A 19,660-nucleotide genomic window follows, 5' to 3' on the forward strand; every position below is an offset into this window, starting at 1 on the left:
TTTCGGGCGTGGTGACTCGAAATGATCTGACATGAGACATCATATGACGCGGATTGATCGTGCTTTTCCTATCGCCTGACCACGGCTGTTTGTGGGGGCGCAGGGCACCAGCAAGCCGCCGCACTACTACATCCTCTGGGACGATTCCAACTTCAGTGCGGATGAAGTGGAGAGGTTATCCTATTTCCTTTGTCACACCTACGCCCGCTGCGCGCGCAGCGTGAGCATCCCGGCCCGGTATACTACGCTCGCCTAGCCGCGTACCCCGCCAAGAACCACTTGATGAGCAAGATGGACGTGTCCAGCTCGAGCAGCGACTCATCCGGTAGCAGCGGGGACTCGGTGTCCACCAGCCAATACGTGGAAGCCGTCAAAGTGCTTGACTACCTCCAGACCGCCATGTACTTCGTCTAAGGAGTAGCGCTGCCGGGTGAGCAAAATTCACTGTTCACCTAGCATTCCTAACGCCACCTTGTAAGGATTGGTGCGGCATGATTGTCTTTTTAACGCATGGGACATCAGGCATCGTAGTGCAGGCCCCTGGTTTAATTTTCAACTATTTAGGAAAAAGGTGAGAAGGGGGTTCTGTCTAACGTCTAGCCCAGCCAGGATTCCATCCTGGGTCAAGGTACTCGGCTGTCTGTCATCGAAGCAGTGGGTTTCTTTGCAGATCAGCTGTAGGACCAATCATTACAGTGCGTGATTAGGCCAACGCTTCGTCACGAGGATGGTTGAACAAAGGGACAGAAGGAACGGTGCGAACTGACTAGTTGCGCCCAATGACGATTCTATCTTTTGCCATGAAATATAATGCAACCGTCGGTATGTAAGGGGTTTCGACGGTGGTTTTGAAATTTCTGAAAATAAGGCTATATATTTGGTGCAGCATTGCACTTCGTACGGCTCCCGTTTAGATAGGTCATATAACTGCAGCCAACCCCATGCAGAATACCATAACCAGAACCTGGTATTCAGCATTTTAATGTTTTTATGACGTCTTTTTGAAAATGACACTCTGACCAAGCATAGCATGTTATCAATGTTTGCTGCTATGCGCCCTCAGCAATGGCCAAGACATGGAGTGCACATGCAGAGGAACAAAGCATAATGATCCTGTATATTAACATAAAGCACAGCCACAGCATTGCAGTATTACACAGGTACACATTGGTGGCAGAAACCTGTATTTTGAGTGCCTTAACCGGCAAATTTCTAAAGTCATTTTTCCAGCTCTAAGAAGAAGTGATCAATAATACCACCATTTAAAATTGTTGCTTTTTATTCTGTAAACTCCACAATGTTTCGCTGGTTTCCATGTACCCTTCCCGAAGACACTCCCTGAGTGTGTCACGGGTATATCGACATCAACCTCCTTAGAGCAGCAGTGACGAAGTAACTTATGTTAGTGTAACTATGCAAGCTGCAGCAGCAGAATAAAGATATCTAACATGTGGCTAAGCCCAATGTGGAAGCATATCCCGCCGCAGTGATTCTGCAATTTTCGTCTTCTACAAGAGCTAAAAGTAACGTTATTTGTTTACCCGCAGTGCTATATGTGACATTACAATAGCAAGGCTTACAGTTACATTAAACACAAAACGAAAGCTCTAAATCATAAGCTCCTGATGTATTACAGGAAGTATACAGCATGGATGTTAAATAGTTACTGAACTATGGTTGCATAATTTTGACAACTAGCTGTGCATGTATGTCATGGTTTTCTCAACTACGCCCATCAGAAATTACAAAAAAAAAAGCAAAAAACATTATGGTCTGTATAGATGCTGCCAACTGTTCACAAGAAACACTGCCCTGATTTAAGGGGGAGGGTATTGGAGGCCGAATAAACTGTCCCTGTCCAAGGACAGCCTATAATTTTCCCCTGTGTAATACGGAGACAAAAGTATGTGAACCACATAAACTGCAATCAGAGCGCATAACTTTCGCATCGACCATGAGTCTCGGACCATACTTGTCGATGTGAAAGCTGAGAGAGAGAGAGAGAAATAACATTTATTGCCACCCGTCAAAAGGTTGGCCAGGATCCGAAGCTCCGCTCTGTCCCAGCCATGTCCTCCCCCTCAGCCGTGGACCTGGATCTCTTGGATCTGAGCAGCGGTCAGGGCGAGACAGATGACTTCTCGTCCCTTTCTCGTCCTGTTTGAGAAATAGTGCCTCCCAGGACTCATCTGTTCTATCAGGTTCTCCAAATCTAGGACACTTCCATATTATGTGGATCATGTCCGCTATGCCATCGCAACGTTTGCACTCGGGGCTAAAAATTTCCGGGCGCCACTTGCTGTAAAGCTGGGGGTTCGGGAATACTCCTGGTTGTAGCTTACGCCACATAACTTCCTCGCTTTTGTTGCGTTGCTTACACGCTTTTCGAAATATTGACCTGCCTACTTTGTAATGCTTAAGGATATCTTGGTGGGTATTAAGGTCATCATCGAACTGTAGGCGCCTTCATCGCGCCAGGGGTACGGGGTTGTAATTATAATTTTGACCTGTTGTTGGGTTAGTGTTAGCGCAATGGCACCTCTTCCGCCTCCGTTGCGGTCGATTGTCGGGTAGCAAACTGCAGCAAACTACCGAGTCCCCGTTTTCTCTAGTTGCTACTGAAACACGTCCCGTACCGTCCGCGCATTATGCGACATCTGTATAAAAGCCCTCAAAAGGGGCTTGCAGCGGTAGTTCTTTTATGTGTGCTTGATAAATAAGATCACAATTCGTTTACATCGCGATTCTTTGTCGGGTGCTGCAGCAAACTACCGAGTCCCCGTTTCCTCTAGTTGCTACTGAAACACGTCCCGTACCGTCCGGGCATTATGCGACATGTGTATAAAAGCCCTCAAAAGGGGCTTGCAGCGGTAGTTCTTTTATGTGTGCTAGATAAATAAGATCACAATTCGTTTACATCGATCCAAAATCTCCAGGCGTACAGTCCAGAGACTTTCGCCCCATAGTATAAGCCACCATTTAAGTAAGAGATTGGTAATAAGTGTATAAAAGACATGAGCGCTGTGTAACAGCCATATCTATAAAAATGGTATTGACGTTAGAATACTGCCTTAGGACCTAGGGCATTACAAATGCAAGAGTTAGTGTCCGCTGGGCCTCATTTGAACGAGAAAAAAGAAGGGGGGGGGGGGGGGGGGGGGCATTAGAAAGCTACCTCAACTAATAGCACATGTTTTTTGTGATATTAAGCCTAAGTTAGCATTAAAGATATCGCGTACAGTTTTGTGGAACATTTGGGAACCCTTTGCTGCTTTCTTGCAGGATTGGACAGAAGAGCTCGCCATCTTCAGAAAGGCATGTTATATAGAAATGAAAATAGTGAATTTACTGCATCTGGACACAACAACTTGCACTATGAGAGGAAAATGAAATTAAAACTTTATACAGGAATGTACATATATACAACATGTGAAAAAACGAGCATGATACCATGGAACTGGCTAATTTTTATGGCATAGCCAAAGAGGCAAGAGATCAAAATCTAGCTGAGAACTGGTTCTCCTGGCCACAGGGCCAGTTTCATTAACTTCGGGACCAGGCCAACATTTCTCATCTTCCAGTAACAACGAACTCGCACATGACTGGTTTACAAACATTTTGGCATGTTTTTTTGTTTTTTTCATTTCCGTAAGGTTCCTCACCGTCTCCTTAAAACATACAATGCAAAAGGGACAACAGATTCGTCTCACAACAAACAGAATTTAGAGAATGGACCTCTAAATGATTAGCTCACTCAGTCACATGCCCCACACCATGCCTTCACAGTGTTATACGAACTCTCTCTCTCTCCTGAAAAAAAAAAGAAAACAAATTAAAACGCATCAAAACAGAGTTGCGCGTGCGCAACCATTGTGCTAAGCTTGCACCTTTCGCGGCTCCTTTTACAGGACAGTCATCGGGGTCTGAGTCAGCACCACAGCGGACCACATCAGAAAAGCCAAACCGCATCCTCCCGCTCCGCATCTTACCGTCATTGTTACACACGTGCCCTGACATCCGTTCAACGCCGCCGTCTCCCACCATTGTTGGCACCCAGATTGGAATCGTCACCGAGACCCACTCAGTGCGCCTGCATCGAATATTTGTCACATTTATGAGCTCCCCATCAAGGAAGAGGCCTTACACCCTTCAGCCTGGCAGCGTTTGTATTTTGAACGATATGCCGCCCTTCCAAATGAGGCGCTCGTTTTCAAGCTGCGCAGCATCTGTGCGATGGGCCCAGTCGGCGTACTACGGGGGCGTTGGTGTATATTCTTTGTAAAGGTCCCTAAAAAAACAGCCGCCTGCATGACGCAGTGACGCGAACAAACTGCCTGTCCCTGCGTCTTCGAGCGCGACCGCAGACCTCGGAAGAAGGGACTGCTTTCCCTCTCTGCTTACGCTTCTTTTAAGCCTGGCCCCGCTGTAGCTGCCCATCTGCGCGCGTCTTCCCGACTCCTGTCCGAGGACAAGTGCGAAACGGCCGCACCTGGGCGTGACCCAAAAAGAGTAGACGGTCCTAATGGTGCCTAGTATACCCACCGATCCCTTACAAAAATCATTAAAGGAGTGAAAACAACACATCAGATAACGCTACAATGTTTCTAAGTGCAAAGTCTAAAACTCTAATTCATATAAATATGTGTACATCTCTGCACATCAACTAAACAGAAACAATGCTTAGTAAACTAGTGATTGAGTGTCTGACAACACTATTAAAAGGGGATAAGGACTACGGGGGGCTACGACTATTAGTACCATTTCGCCTTTAAACTACACTATCATACTTGTTGCAAGTTTAAAATCAAAGATTCACACCTGTCCCACCCACAGCAATGGAACACACACCTGACTCATATCTGCAGAGAAAGAGCAAGCTAGACTATTACAGACGCACCCTTGGTTGTTTGTCTCGCATTTCTGAGGGTGAAGAATCTGACTTTTCAGTAGCATGTATATGAATACGGATCTTATGACACTGAATGCATCTGATTTTCTGGAGTGGCTTTTTCTTTGCTGGCCACATATGAGGTACGCTATGATTTATCCAACTTGGTCTAGCCTCATTCTATGAATAACAGAGCTGTAGCATATTACACAGTCGCTTACTTAGGCTGAGGTCACGAGTGCGTGGCATGCGCTTTTCGAGACTGCGTCCATCGCAGCCGCTCATCTAGTGAACAGGCAGACAGCGTGAAGTAGCAGCCTTTAGTCCCTCTACCACCACTGGGGACCCGAACTAGGGACCCCTAGTGTTTGTCAAGGCAGGTCCCCTCAAGGTCAGCTAGTGCGTAACCTCATGTATTTGTATCAGATATAAGTATTTTCCCCTACCACCCTCGATACGCAGCTGCGCATCACAGCAGATGTGAAGCAGCAGCTCCTGGTCCCTTCTAGGCATGAGCCACTTTGCCATGCTGCCTGAGCACCGTAGTAAAGAGGCAGCCGACATCAAGCAGCAGCTCATGGTACCTTAACAAATGAGCCATCGTGCTTCGATGTGAGGGTACGCACCATAGCAAATATACAGACGACGTCACACAGCAGCTCCTGGCCCGTGTATGCATAAGCCACTTTGCCTCAATACGCTCCTGCGTACCTGAGCGAAGAGGCAGACAACGTGAAGCTGCAGCTCCTGGTCCCTCCATGCACAAGCCACTTAGCCTCAATGCACGGCTGTGCAACCGTAGTAAAGAGGCAAAGGATGTTAAGCAGCAGCTCCTGGTCCCTCTACACATAAGCCATTTTGCCTCGATGCGCATATGGGAACCGTAACAAGCAGTCAGATGTAACACAGAAGCTCCTGGTTCCTCTGCACAAAGGCCACTTTGCCTCTATGCGCGTCTGCACACCGTGAAAGTGGAGCTGCTGATCTCTCTACGCACAAGCCACTTAGCCTTGATGCACGGCTGTGACGGATGCAGTGCCACACATTCCCAATCAAGTTAGAAGTGGACGACCATACAAACTTAAAATACTAGATTTTTACTTCAAGGGATAATGCCAAATTGTAACATGGTGGACAAGGTGAAAATAATTTGCTGTATAAGGATTGCGTAAGCCAGTTCTCCACCCTCATGTAAACCAGCTAGAGACATTACTGTCCAAGGGAAGTCTTGTGTGTTTAAAATCATGATGCTCAAACAACTTCAACATTGACAATCATGATTCAATATTAATAATATAAATAATGATACGTGCAATACTCACTTTTAGCCATACCAAAGAAATGAGAATGCAAATGGATTTTGCTGTTGTTTCCCCATGGATGACAGTTTAGCCAAAGGAAGTTTTGTCCACATGCACAAAGTGCTGCTTCATGTTGGCCTGCGAAATCGGCTGCATCAAATGGCATCTGAGACAATTCAATGAAGTCACATGCTATTCTTCAACGAGAAATGCATTGCCATACAGAAGCAGAACACGAATACTTTCACAACACACTAAAAGCGCCAACTGAAGAGCTGTTTTTAGGATGACTAGGCAGTGGCGTCGTAAGGGGGGTGCTTGGGGTGTGGTCCGCACCACGTGCAGGGTTCAGGGTTTGCAGCTGGGCAGTGAGAGAAAGTTAAGGGGGGGTGAAATGAATGATTGTGTAAAGACGCAAAAAGGCGCGCATTGGTGCCCCTGACACACTGACTGGCAAGTGTGATCTCGTAGAACGAATTGTTCTGTTCTGAGCGCTTGAAAACACATGCCGTAGTTTATACCAGAGACTGCACGCCATTTTGACTTAGGAGCGGGCCTGTGTACGGCACATCGGAAACCCCTGCGCGGGAGAGTGTTAAACGCTACGCCGCCGCATCGTCTCTTTTTGTGTATGTGCAGTCCCCGCTTCCTTCCCAAGCGGGGGACTGTTTTGGTGCTTAAAATGCGCAAGGGGTTCCAGACCGCGTGCCTCCGCACCGGGTGCGGGCACCCCTAGCGACGCCACTGTGACTAGGTACAGGTTTTTGCTCTAGCAAGCCAAATGTTAGCCTTCAATAAGAGAAGAATTACCATAGAGAAACAGAACACAAAAACTTTCACAACACACTAAAAGTATCAATTGCATAACTGCTCGTAAGATGACCAGGTACAGGTTTCTACTGTAGCCCACATCATGTGCCCAGCAGCTATCAGAAGTCTTCAATGTGAACATGATGCCATAGATTCAATTTATGGCTATCGCTGTATTAACAATCATGGGTTTAAAGCTTCTTCAATATGATAATCTAAGAGCATGATAAGAACTTTTAGTGCGAGACATAAGCTCAGTATCATGAACTATAAGGTACTGCATGGCTCTAGTGTAGCTTTGACATTATCTCGCTGTCAATAATGCTGTAAAGTTCTGAGGAGCATTTGGATATCTGTGAGAACACAGCAAATAACACTTTTATTTTCATCTTACTTTTGCGTAGCTCTTTTTTTTTATAGCCTGTGGCTTGCATATCCTGCCAGTATGCTTGTTTTAAGTACAAGGCGTTGCAGTCACCAGAGCTCACTGCCCAACTGTGTCATGGTGGCCGTATGTCAAATTCGTGCCTGAACAGCGCAGCACGACGGGTCAAGAAAAAAGACAAGCACTGATTTTTTTTTTCTCTTAATTCCTTCTTGTCCAGTTGTTCTGCGCTATAACATATGCATAACCATGCCCATTGGCTCATTTAAAATTTTTTTTGGGGTAAGTTCGGTTTCGTTTTTTTTTTAGCTTGCTGCTTGCTGCGTCTACTCAGCATACGATTAAAGTTTCATCTATAGTTTCACCGAAGCATAACGATTAGAAAAAGTTTTATGGTCATTGGACTTTTCGCCAAAAACGTTAGAGGAAAGAATTGAATAATGAAACATGTGGAAAGTAAAAAAAAAAAAAGGTTTTTAATGAAAAGCTTTCTATCGCATCGATTCGCTCTGGTATGATATAATGCAGGTTCGACGGCATTACTCATTTATACGCAGGTCAGACGAACACGACGACTACAAACCATTTCATAGCTGTGTAAAAGCGAATCCAGTGGCGGATGTACGGGGGCGAACAGATTCGACCATCCGCGCGCGTACGTACGTTGGAACTCCGGCGGAAGTCCGTCGTACATCAGTGGCCGTCTGGGAAAAGAACTGATTTGGAAGCATTCCAAATATTGCCGTCACTCAGCATGAATGCATTATGCGATACCATGGACATTACTGTGAAGGAACCTCTGTGCTTAGGAAGTTTCAATGGTATGCGTACACTTCCTCTGCTCCCAATCTGCATTCATGGAGGCTTAGCTCCCCTCTTTACATCCACGTATTGTTTCACGTATACGTACTGCTGTCTACGGAACACCCTAGTTCTTACCAGAGGACTACAAGAGAAGTTTTCAGGAGATCGTTGAAATCACTTATAAAGATGGAGGAGCGCGGTTTAATATGTAGACACCTTGCAGAAGATAACCATGTAGCTGCTGTGCGCAAAAAATGTGGTGTTGGCGCGGCCGCCATGAACACCACGCCGGAGCACGTTGTGGCACGCCGGGACGGCGGCTCTCGAACAGTGACAAGCACGCAGCACGGAGCGAGTTTGAGAGACCAGTGTATTCGGTGCACAGCGTCTAAATAGGTACGGCACCACTAACTCAGAGCACCCTGAGGCGAGTACACTTTGGTTTCGAAACCGAAACCGAAACCCACGACATAACACTCTTGTCCCCCAATAAATAACTCCAGCTATTTGGACCGCGAAATAAGCGTGTTCCTTCGTATTCCTGACGTCTTCACTTCTAAATAAACGAAAACGAACAGCGCAGCGTAGTTAGTATATATTAGGCCCCACACGCGTGGGTACCTCTGCCGTAATATGAAGCATACGGCGACATTGGCGGCCCACTACAGCAAAAACATGAGTGAATTCTTTCGAACCGACACAATTCTTGCTCATTTATGTCGAATGCAGTGGTTATGAGCGCGCGATCATGCAGCTCTCGTGAAAAAAACAGTGAAATGCGATAGCGCGCTTGTTTTGAGCCGGCGTGGCCTCCTCACCCCGAGACAGCTTTAGCTATTTGGACCGCAAAATAAACGTGTTCCTTTGTCTTACTAGCGTCTTGCACCTCTAAGCATACGCAACGAACACCACCGTGTAGTGTATAATAAGTCCCCACACGCGTGGGTTTCTCAGCTGTAATATTAAGCTAACGGCGACATTTCCGGCACACTACATCAAACACACGAGTGCAGTATTTCGACCTGACACTTTTTATGCTCATTTATGTCGAATCCAGTGCTTATGTGCTTGACCATGCCGTTTTCATGAAAAGAAAAACAAACTGCGATAGCACGCTTGTTTTGAGCCGGCGTGGACTTCTGTCCTCCAATAGACAGCTGCAGCTATTTCGACTGTGAAATAAACGTGCTCCTTCGTATTGCTACCGTCTTCCACCTTTAAAAAAAAAACAAAAAAAAAACGACGAGCTCAATGAAGTATATATTAAGCTCCACACGCGTGGGTACCTCTGCCGTAGTATGAAGCAACGGCGACATTGGCGGCCCACTACTGCAGACACACGAGTGCAGCATTTTCCCCCATCGGCCGACCACATACTGTTAAGAAGGATGCAGGGGTTTTACATCCCTACTGCGTACAGCGCCACCACTGCATGCATTACGGAGGCGACCCTCCGCGGGCGTGAGACAGAAGACTAGCAAGTTTTTCCCGGTAGCTTCAGCCGCGGTGTTAGTATGTCATCAGCCCTGGTTGAACGTTAAACGTTGCTTGCTACGTCCAAAGGGGGTTATCTGTGTCAAACAGTCAGTATTTCGTTCTGCTGGTTGTGGCAGAGCTTTACAGTAAGGCGAAGACTCCTTGCTCGATGAGAAACTGATTTCTCTGGCTAATTTATGTGGAATGCAGTGCTTAAGCGCTCGACAATACAGTTTTCTTGAGAACAAAAAAAAAACTAAAAAAACTTCGGTAGTGCGCTTGTTTTGAGCCAGCGTGGTCTCTTTTCACCAGATAGTCAGTTCCCTGAGTCTTTGCGCCTAGAAAACGAAGAGCGCAGTGTAGTGTATATTAAGCCCCACATGCATGGGGACGTCTGCCATAATATGAAGCGAACAGCGACATTAGCGGCCCATAACTGCGAAGACACGACTGCAGTATTTGGACCCGACACTTTTCTTGCTCCTTTATGTTGAATGCAGTTTTCGTGTAAACAATGAAATGCGATAGGCAGCCTGCGTTGCCTAGGCGGCGCAGTAATTGTTCCACAGCACGCCTCAAGCATGCTGCTGTTAGCCGCTTGGTTCGCTATAAAAACCGACCATATTCTCCCACCTTACAGATATACTTATGGCAGAACACGATCCTTACTCAGACGCTCTGGATGTAGCCCAGTTGTCTGAGGCACGCCATGCAAGGGTTCGGCAGTGCGTGCAATCTGATCCCTGTAAACGCATGCAGGTGGCGTGAGAACACCCTATGGGAGTGCTGATAAAGTACTTGCTCTTCTCGCTAGGATATATGTGTTATGGCGCGGCAATCGTTACAGCAAACACCATTGCAGGTTCCCTATAGCGCGCTTCTTTTGAGCCATCGTGGCTCCTGTCCCCAGATAGCTTTTTCGACTGCGAAATAAACGTGTCCCTTCGTCTTCCCAGCGTCTTCCACCTCTAAAAAAAAATAAATAATAAAACGAATAAAAACAACGCAGTTTAGCGTATATTAAGCCCCGCACGCTTGGGTACCTCTGCTGTAATATTAAGCGAACGGCGACATTGGCGGCCCACTATTGTGAACAAGCGAGACTGAAAATTCTGGAGAAGACGAGCATTTTCAGGCCGGTTGAGTCAACGTCGCTGCCGGGTGCTGAGAAGGAGGGTTACGCCGATGTGTGCATGGTCACGCGCTCTCCTCGCAAGCAGAAAGGCGTTTCTGGAATGTGGTGGAACGTTCGACGCAGACGCCGCGCGTGCTTCCTTCGCGCCGCGCTGGCTTAATAACAATGTGCGCCGATTTCGTGACAGCCATTCAGTATTTCCTTAGTCGTGGGCATATTAATCTTTAGGCCTACCTTTCTGCTTCTCCTGTCTAGATCATTTATCATTAGTTGCAGTTGGTCCCCTGAGTTACTTAACAGCGCAATGTCATCAGCGAATCGCAGATTACTGAGACATTTTCCATCGCCCCGATACCGAATCGCTCTCATCCAATGCCTTTGAATACACTCTCTAAATAAGCTGTAAATAGCACTGGTGAGATTGTGTCTCCTTGCCTAACACCTTTCTTAATTGAAATTTTATCACTTTCTTTATGCAAAACTATGGTTGCTGTGCAGCCACTTTAGATATATTCCAGTGCTTGAACACATGGCTAATCTACACCCTGATCTCGCTATGCCTGCATGGCCGCTGAGATTTAGACCGAGCCAAATGCTGATGTGCATACTGAATGTAGTGATCTGCTGAAATTTTTTGTTTCAACAATAGAGAACACCGATCTTATGGGGAGGATCAATTCGTGAGGAGTCATATGCTGGAGGGGGCGGAAGATCGCTTCGCTGCCTGGGGTCATGGCACTTTTTGAACACAGGAACGGACTTACAATGGGAAGTTAGGGATAGTAACTGAAATGCTTACTCCATAGCCGTTATGCTAGCGGTGCGGATATAGTTCAGAAGGATGAAGTGAATATTTTATGAAGAATTATTCGAGGTTTACAACGAGGGGTATTTAACTAAAAGAAGCGGTCTGGAGACGCTATAGGCCAACTGATGGGAACGTTTACGTGATTGCACCAATCCGAAAGCAAAAGTAGGGGTATTTAACTAAAAGAAGCGGTCTGGAGACGCTATAGGCCAACTGATGGGAACGTTTACGTGATTGCACCAATCCGAAAGCAAAAGTAGGCAGCAGATAAAAGAAGCATCTCCACAGCTCGATCGGCCATAATGCTTGCTCCGAAGGTTTGCTTCGCGTGATGCGGTGCATCTAAGCACAAAACGCTCTCTTCAGCAACAGCATGACCGGTGCGTATGCTCATTCCCTCTCCCGATGTCCGCTCTGCTTCGCTTCGGCGACGCGCGCCTGGGGATCGACGCTAACGCTATATTTTTAAAAATATGGAAGGCTGTGCGTTATCGTGACGATTTTCTGCTGGTGCCTTCGCTTCTATCAAGGTGCATGTGCTCGAAAGCTCCCACATCAGGAGTTCTATGAATTTAATGTCGATGCCATATTGGAAGCCGTTTTCGAACCTTGTCGGCCAAAGAAATGTAGGTACGACATGAGCACAGGTCTTTTACATGCCCCACCTGGCAACACCGGTATTGTTCAGGAAGTGTAAATGTTCATCCCCAAATGGGGGTTGCAACAGCGCGAGCAATTTGTCACCAGTCTTCTCTGGGCTCCATGCACCGAGCGCAATAGCCCTGGCAATCGTGTTTGAGTTATCCGAAGAAATTTGCTTCTGCTTGGCCTGTTCAATTTAAACTAAGCCACTGAGATCGGGAGAGGGGAGTGCCCTATCATAATTTTCACCACCTGTATACCGCTTGCTTGGAACAAGCAGGTAAGCATTGCAAAACATATGCTCCAGTGTTTGAATGCAGTACATTACCTGGCATTGTCCTGCCAGTGGTACTATTAGTAGTATATACTCTTGATGGTTGAAGCTGAAAGTTTATTTTCGAATAAAAAAAACAACGTACAAGAATATACTGCGAGAGGTCCGGTACAAGACCGCAGGTGGGACCTCCCATGGTAATAGATTTCGATAGGCAACATAAAGCAATAATATTATTGTAAGAAATTTCATGAAGCAACACTGAAAATAAATAACGAAATACATAGTAAAGAGTGCATTGCCGACAGATTTAGATACAAAAATAGAATACAGAAGAAAGCACAAAAACACTTACGAATTCCGCGGCATGAAAGATAAATAAAGAAATCACAAATTACGAAGAAATGTTTTTAATTTCAACTTGAACAAAGAAAGTGTATTACTTTTCTTAAATCGAAATTCAAAGAATTAAAAAATGATATGGACGAAAATTGAAGGCCTTTTTTCCCGTAGTTAACGCTGACCTTAGGTAGTAGAAAATTATCACGTAGAGCGAACCGTGTAACGCTGTTGTTTTTGATCGTGCCGGGAGGAAAAATGCTAAACTGGAGCTGATGGTGAAGAATCTTGAAGAATAGAATACCGATATTATAAAGAGCCGAGAGGGGTAAAACATATAAATTCATGAACAAAATGTGCGACGGTGACATTCGAGGGAAGGGGGTTATGATGCGTATGGCTTGCTTTTGCCGTTTTATTAATGGCCAAAGATGAACATGATAGGCGTTACCCCAGGATGAAATGCCGTAGTTTATGTGGCTGTAGGCGAAAGCGTAGTAAAGTTATGGTAACGTGTGGATTGGGAAAAAGGATCGGGCTTGGGTTAGTGCGCGTATCCGAAATGAAATTTTCTTGCAAGTTTCCGCTATATGATAATGAAATTTAGGTGAGGGTCAACAACAACACCTAGAAACGAAATTCGGTCTTGCGATGCGATAGCAGTGGAACTGAAGTATAGCAGTGGTGAGACGGGCAATGGCTTCTAAGGGGGATGGAAAATCTGAAAGCAAGTCTTAGTAACAATCACTGTTAGACGGTTAATATGGCACCGATGCTCCAGAGATTTTCATTTTGAAGGTTAGATATGAGCTGGTAAATGTCATGGTCCGATGTTATCATAGTAGAGTCATCTGCGTGTAATATACTATTACAATGCCTAAAACAGGATGGTAAATCGTTAATATAGAGTAGAAACAATACAGGGCCTAGAATAGAACCCTGTGGAACCCCAATGTTAGTGAGAGCTTTATAGTATGCATGGTTATTCATACAGACTATGTGCTCTCGGTCCCGAAGAAAGCTCTTCAAAAGCATTAGTGGAGGTCCTGAAATGCCGTACGACTCCAGTTTCTGAAACAAGATGGAGTCATCGATGGAATCAAATGCTTTGCTGAAATCAATGAAAACTGCGCCTGAAAACTTTCCTTAATTGATAGCAAGCCTGATATAATCTATAAGAGAAGCTATTGCAGTATCTGTAGATAGTCCGCCTCGAAAAACGTCTTGAGTATCAGTGCATATGTTGTATTTTTCAACATATCCTAACAGCTTTATTTCAAATAATTTTTCTTCTTTGAACACCGGTATTATTTTCGCTATCTTGAGCTGCCGTGGATAACAACCAATTAAAAAAACAAGATTGAAGATGTGGCTGAGAGAAGGTGCGAGCCTAGATCGGATAATGCTCACGTGTTTTCCATGGATGTTGTCAATGCCGGGACAGGTCGTCTTTAGGTTATTAATTAGGATATAATTTCTTCTCGGCAAGTGGGGTAAGAAAGAAGGAAAGGGGGCAGCGGTCAAGAAAAGGTGTGCACGACGAAGAGGAAGGATAATGAGGTGAGTTAAAAGATAATTACAAAATGTGTTCGCAATTACTTCAGGATTAGTTAAAAGAACCCCATCGTGGAAAATCGATTTAACTACATTGGGGGACTTTCCAATGCTTAAAACTTCATTGAAAAGCTGCCATTTCGTTTAGAACTACTAGATTGCTTGGATAATTGGTGTTCATAATAGCTTCGTTTAGTTGTCTTTAGAAGAGATGATAGTATACTAGAATAGCTGATGTATCGTGATTTAAGACGAAGATTAAATGGCTTGCGTTCCGTTTTCTTATACATGTCCGCAGTGTGTTTAAGAGAGCAGTAGTTATCCATGGGGAAAGAGGGGCGTAATATTTTCGCGAGGAGGAACGAGGTGACGAGCAATTAATTGCTAATACGATTATAGTCGACAGCTCGTGAAGAGCCACTTCTCGATTCGAGATACCCAAAATGAATGAAAGATCGGTGTTAGATATGGTTTCAATCAATTTATCACTATTGAAAACTAATTTCTGTGTAGACTTGTGGGTAAAACCATGAGATGATAGTGCGTAAAGAAATACCGGAAAATAATCAGTAATATCACACTCTAACAAGTCTTTATCAAGGGAAGATAGCCGTGTTTCAAAAAATGATGTTATGGAAAATTGATGTTGAATGGAAGTAAGCAAAGCAGTTATGCTATCGTAATTCTTCCGTAAACTACGGGCATTGATGTGGATGGCAGATAGACCGCTTGATTCGGGCAGGATCGAGGAAGCGTCTTTCGGCGAAAATGAAGCCATGATGGTTTGAAAAAGTATAGAAAGTCAGCAGCGGTAGGATTGTTCATTCCCGGAAAATGGTTAGATCGTCCTTACTTATGCCATAGATCGTGCTGTTCTGCTCCTTCCTAGCCAGAATAGCGCCGTTTGATGTCCACAAGAAGGACCACTTTTTTTCCTTCTTGAGCTTATGCGCCTTTGAAAAAAGGTCTTTGTTGTCGGGGGAAAGATACTCACTGACATAAACCGGAGCATCGTACGCTTCAGGAGAACCCAGGCATGCCGTGGTAGGTTGAGTTTTCCTAACCTTGGCAAGGAATTCCGTCTTCTTGTTTCGCGAGAGGAAACAACCTATTATATATATATATTTTTTTCATTCTTGTTAGGGGTGGGAACTCTGTGCACTGTACATACATCCTCTAAGTTCACGGACAGTCAATCTCACTGCCGGGAGCCTCCACGATCTTGGTGAAATCCTCGCCCTGCGTCACCGGGACACCTCTGATTTCAAGGTTGTTTAGGCGTGAATATTGTTCCAGGTGTGCAACCTTGCGCACGAGGACCTCATTACTCTCCAAGAGTCTCTTGTTCTCGGCAGCAATATCGGCTTTCCGATACTTTATGGTTTCAAACTCATCGCACATTAATTCTAGAGATTTTTACAACTCAACGACCTCATTTTGAAGTTCCTTGATGACATCACCACCACATAAGGCCACGGAAGATTTCACAGTAACAAGAGCATCAGTGAGTGTTTGAAGTTTTGCTTCAAAAGACAATTTAAGTACATCTAGTTCCTTAGCGACAACAGCAACAGTTGGAGCCATAACGCAAGGACCGATCTGAGACAAGCAGCCCAAAATTGGTATGTGCTGAAAAGGGGGTACAAACATATGCCTTTTACCTGGGCAAAACATTCTTTGCTGGTTAGCACAGGAAGCCAGACAGACCGCAGTCACAGATCGCTCCCCGCTAAATGACTTGAGACGCCGATGGGAGCCAGCTTAAGTAGCAGTCAGGAAGAGCTTTGGGTGGCGCTGAGCAGCAGCGGTGACACTTGCGTATGCTGACGCTGGTAGTCCGAATGCACGAGCCACAGTGTTGCGCGTTCCCGCAACCAAAGACTCAGTTGATGCGCAAGATGCGAAGCGTGCAGCAGGACAATCTGGGAAAAAGATTGGTTGCTGGTTAGCACAGGAAGCCAGCCAGACCGCAGTCACAGATCGCTCCCCGGTATAATCACCTCGAAATTTCTTCGGCACTGACTCACCTATCGATAATTTCAGCAGTACTAAGCATAGTTTTGCATCACGAGCAATTTGGTGTGCTTGCTTTCATAATGAACTGACTGATGTCAATAGTGCTTAAAGGGGGGGGGGGGGGGGGGGGGAGCTTCAGGGTGCCGTTAGCATGGCGACTTCTGTGAGCTTCGCTTTCGGCTTGAGGGAGTCTTCCGTGATTAGAACGTGGCGCCCTATGGGTTCCACTTGTATTCATCATAAAGAGCGCCTTTAGCAAGTATAAATGTCTTGTGTTAATGATAAAGACGAATTTTGGTTTAGAAGCGCTTTCGGGAAATTACCGTAAGGTTCTGCAACTAATGCGCCTTTGAAGGGTTATCTTTTCTCCATGCAACGAGTCCTGTATTCTTCGCCATCGATTTTATTTGCAGAGCAACGGTTGAATATTGTAAGATACTCTTATGGATATATTTAAGCGAGGTTTTTTATTTTTCCGACACGAAATGAAATCTTGGTTGCAACATTTGTCCATTCATTCGAATCGCTTAGTTAAGACTGTCGTAGAAAACAAATGAAAAACGATTATCTGTAGCATGAACTGCAGATATATTGATTATTATAGGGGAATCGTTTTATATTCGAAATAATTCAGTTAACAAATTACTCCCGTTTCAAATATGCACTTGTTCATTCCAGAAAAAAATGGCTCCTGCCCATTAATTATTGAGTACCAGCCATTTTTTCCTGCAATGGTAGATTCCATTTCCTTTTCGCTCTGTGTAGTGTAGCTAACATAAGATGCTATTACCTACGTGTGCTCGGAAGGCTCTACTGCATGTTCTTATCTCTCATGTTAAAAGAGTCTTCCATATGTTCACTAGCAAATGATACGGCAGACATCATTATACGTTTATCACGGCACGTTATTCACCTTATCCTGCTTAATAATTTAACATGTATTACCGTTTCATGCGGTTTCGGTTTTAACCGCCAGTGATGGCTATGACGTGTAATAAGTATTAAAGTCACGTGAGACATGCAGGAATTGCAATATAATCACTGCTGATTCGTTTTAATTCACTGCAACGCTGAAGGTAGTCTATTTTAAGAGATGTAATGTCAGCAGAAAGCCTGTGGGGCAACGTTGCCGCTAATTACACTGCTCACGGGAACCTAAACACACTTACACGCCATACGCAGCGTATTACGTATTACACTTGGACGTTTGGTGTCTCCCTATTTGTCATGTGCGTTCTCTTTTAGGCGGCGCTGTTTTTGGCCTCACAACCATCATAAACTAGCCGAATATCCCCCTCTACTCATAGCCACTGTTCTGCTGTTGGAATTAACATCAGGGCAGCAAAAATTCAATGATAAATTATTTAGCACACTGAGGCGATTTTCACCTGTTTGATCCGAGTATTTCAAAGCCTTGCACACCGTTCTAGTGGAATGCACACGCGACCAAAATTGTATTGTCCTTGCTGGTTAATAAATCTCACCTTTGAACCGATATGCTATAAAATATTTTAACACGTATTATATTAGGCTATAATACGGCACCTCTCCTTCAGATATTCTTTTTGAGAAGAAGACATCCAGGAACTATTCAATGAATAGAATTTTACCATGATATTTACCTCTAGTGATTGATGGCAAAGGTCAGTGGGAGTGTTTGCATTTAGATTTTTAGAAGGATTTCGATACGGTCTCCTACTCGTTCCTATTACAGAAACTAAAAAATCTTAAAATTGATGACACTATTTGAACTGCAGAATATTTAAATTCGCGGAAACAGAAATAGCTAAAAAGGTAGTATTAAAAAGTTTAGAGGTGCCCTCTAGAATTTTTAATACTACGTTTGGATCACTAACCTGCGTTGAGGCGAAAGTCTGTACGCGCGGTGGTCCGGAGCCCTCCGCTACGGCACCGCTTCCTAGGAAGCACCAAAGGGAATACGCCGCACGGGCGCCAGGATCGGTATAACGCGATAGCGTAAGCTACCAGCCAAAATCTAAAGCTCCGCTTTAACTGAGCCGTATGAACGAGCCTGCGGGGTCTAGAGACAACGTGAATGCAAAGATGTTGGCAGGCTGATTCTGATATCACCCTCCCATATGAAAGGAGAGGCTTGAGTTGGCAGCCCCTGCCAAAGGTAATGTCAGGAAGCCCTACATCCAGTTAGTGCTCGCACCTACCGTCTCCCACGTAACGAAAGGGTTACTGTCAGATGGAAAGACATGATCGTCGCCGCGAGCATGCGCCATTAAAGGCTTCCGCCTTCAAATGGCACCAGCTCGTGTTTGGTCCCTGTTTCATCTGGCGTCGCCAGGCGTCTGTTTTGGATGCACTGCTTTTGAAGCGAAAGCTTCATTACGCTACCCCGGGCAATCACGGACCTTAAGGGTTTCACCATTAAGAGGCCTTGGGAGATACTACTCCTTCCCTTTCTTATAAACCGATTTACAATAAAAGCGAAAGCTTCATTTCGATAGGTGTAGTATAGGTCTACGTGTGACACTAAATTTGGCCTTCAAGTTGCCTTGACGTAATTAAGTGTGGGTGTCCACAATTTCAAGGTGTTCACCCAAATGTATAATGCGCCCTCCTTTCCTCAAAACCTAACTTAAACGGAGAGGCAGGCCTAGATTGTGCGATGTCCGCGCACGTTAAAGGCCCAGAGGTGGCCAAATTACTTCGTCGCTTTTCACTACGGGACTTCATTCTCGCCGCTTCCACTCCCATTTTAGTTCTCTCAAGCATGACACGTCCTGCGCCTTTCCTTGCTTATGAAACAGTGAACAATATACAAGAAAAAATATGAAAACATGACCTTGACGTGGTTAGGTGTAAGTGTCCAGAATTCCGTGGCGTCCACTCAAAAGTATAATGCTCCTCCCTTTCCCCAACGCCCAATTTAATGAAAATTATGAAAAAAATTGCGGATTGAAAACCGGGTGTTAAAGAGGCTAACCCTGCAACACTCACAACTTTCGGTCCATCCCTAGGTTCAAGCAATGCCTGACACCCCCGCCCCCTCCAATTTTTTCTTGTTAGCATTAATGATATCTCAAAAAAAGTAATCTCTAATAACCGATTTTATGCTGATAATTCTGTATTATATTCTGTTGTCACAATTGAGGTGGGTTCACTCCAAACCTCTTACACCCTTAAAGAGCTTCTCCGTGGAACATCGTTCGTTGCGTTGATGCCGTTTGTTCGGCGTCGAAAAGCGGATGTTGTGTT

The 19,660-nt window shown here is 45.0% G+C and overlaps 1 pseudogene; it reads left to right on the forward strand.

Annotated features, from left to right (window-relative positions):
- The first annotated feature begins 291 nt into the window (after nucleotides 1-291).
- The window catches only part of LOC146202084 (protein argonaute-2-like), a 36,718-nt pseudogene continuing 17,349 nt past the window's right edge, over nucleotides 292-19,660 (forward strand).

Source organism: Amblyomma maculatum, chromosome 1 (assembly GCF_055883805.1).
Source record: "Amblyomma maculatum isolate TAMU_Amacu chromosome 1, ASM5588380v1, whole genome shotgun sequence".
Taxonomy (NCBI): domain Eukaryota; kingdom Metazoa; phylum Arthropoda; class Arachnida; order Ixodida; family Ixodidae; genus Amblyomma; species Amblyomma maculatum.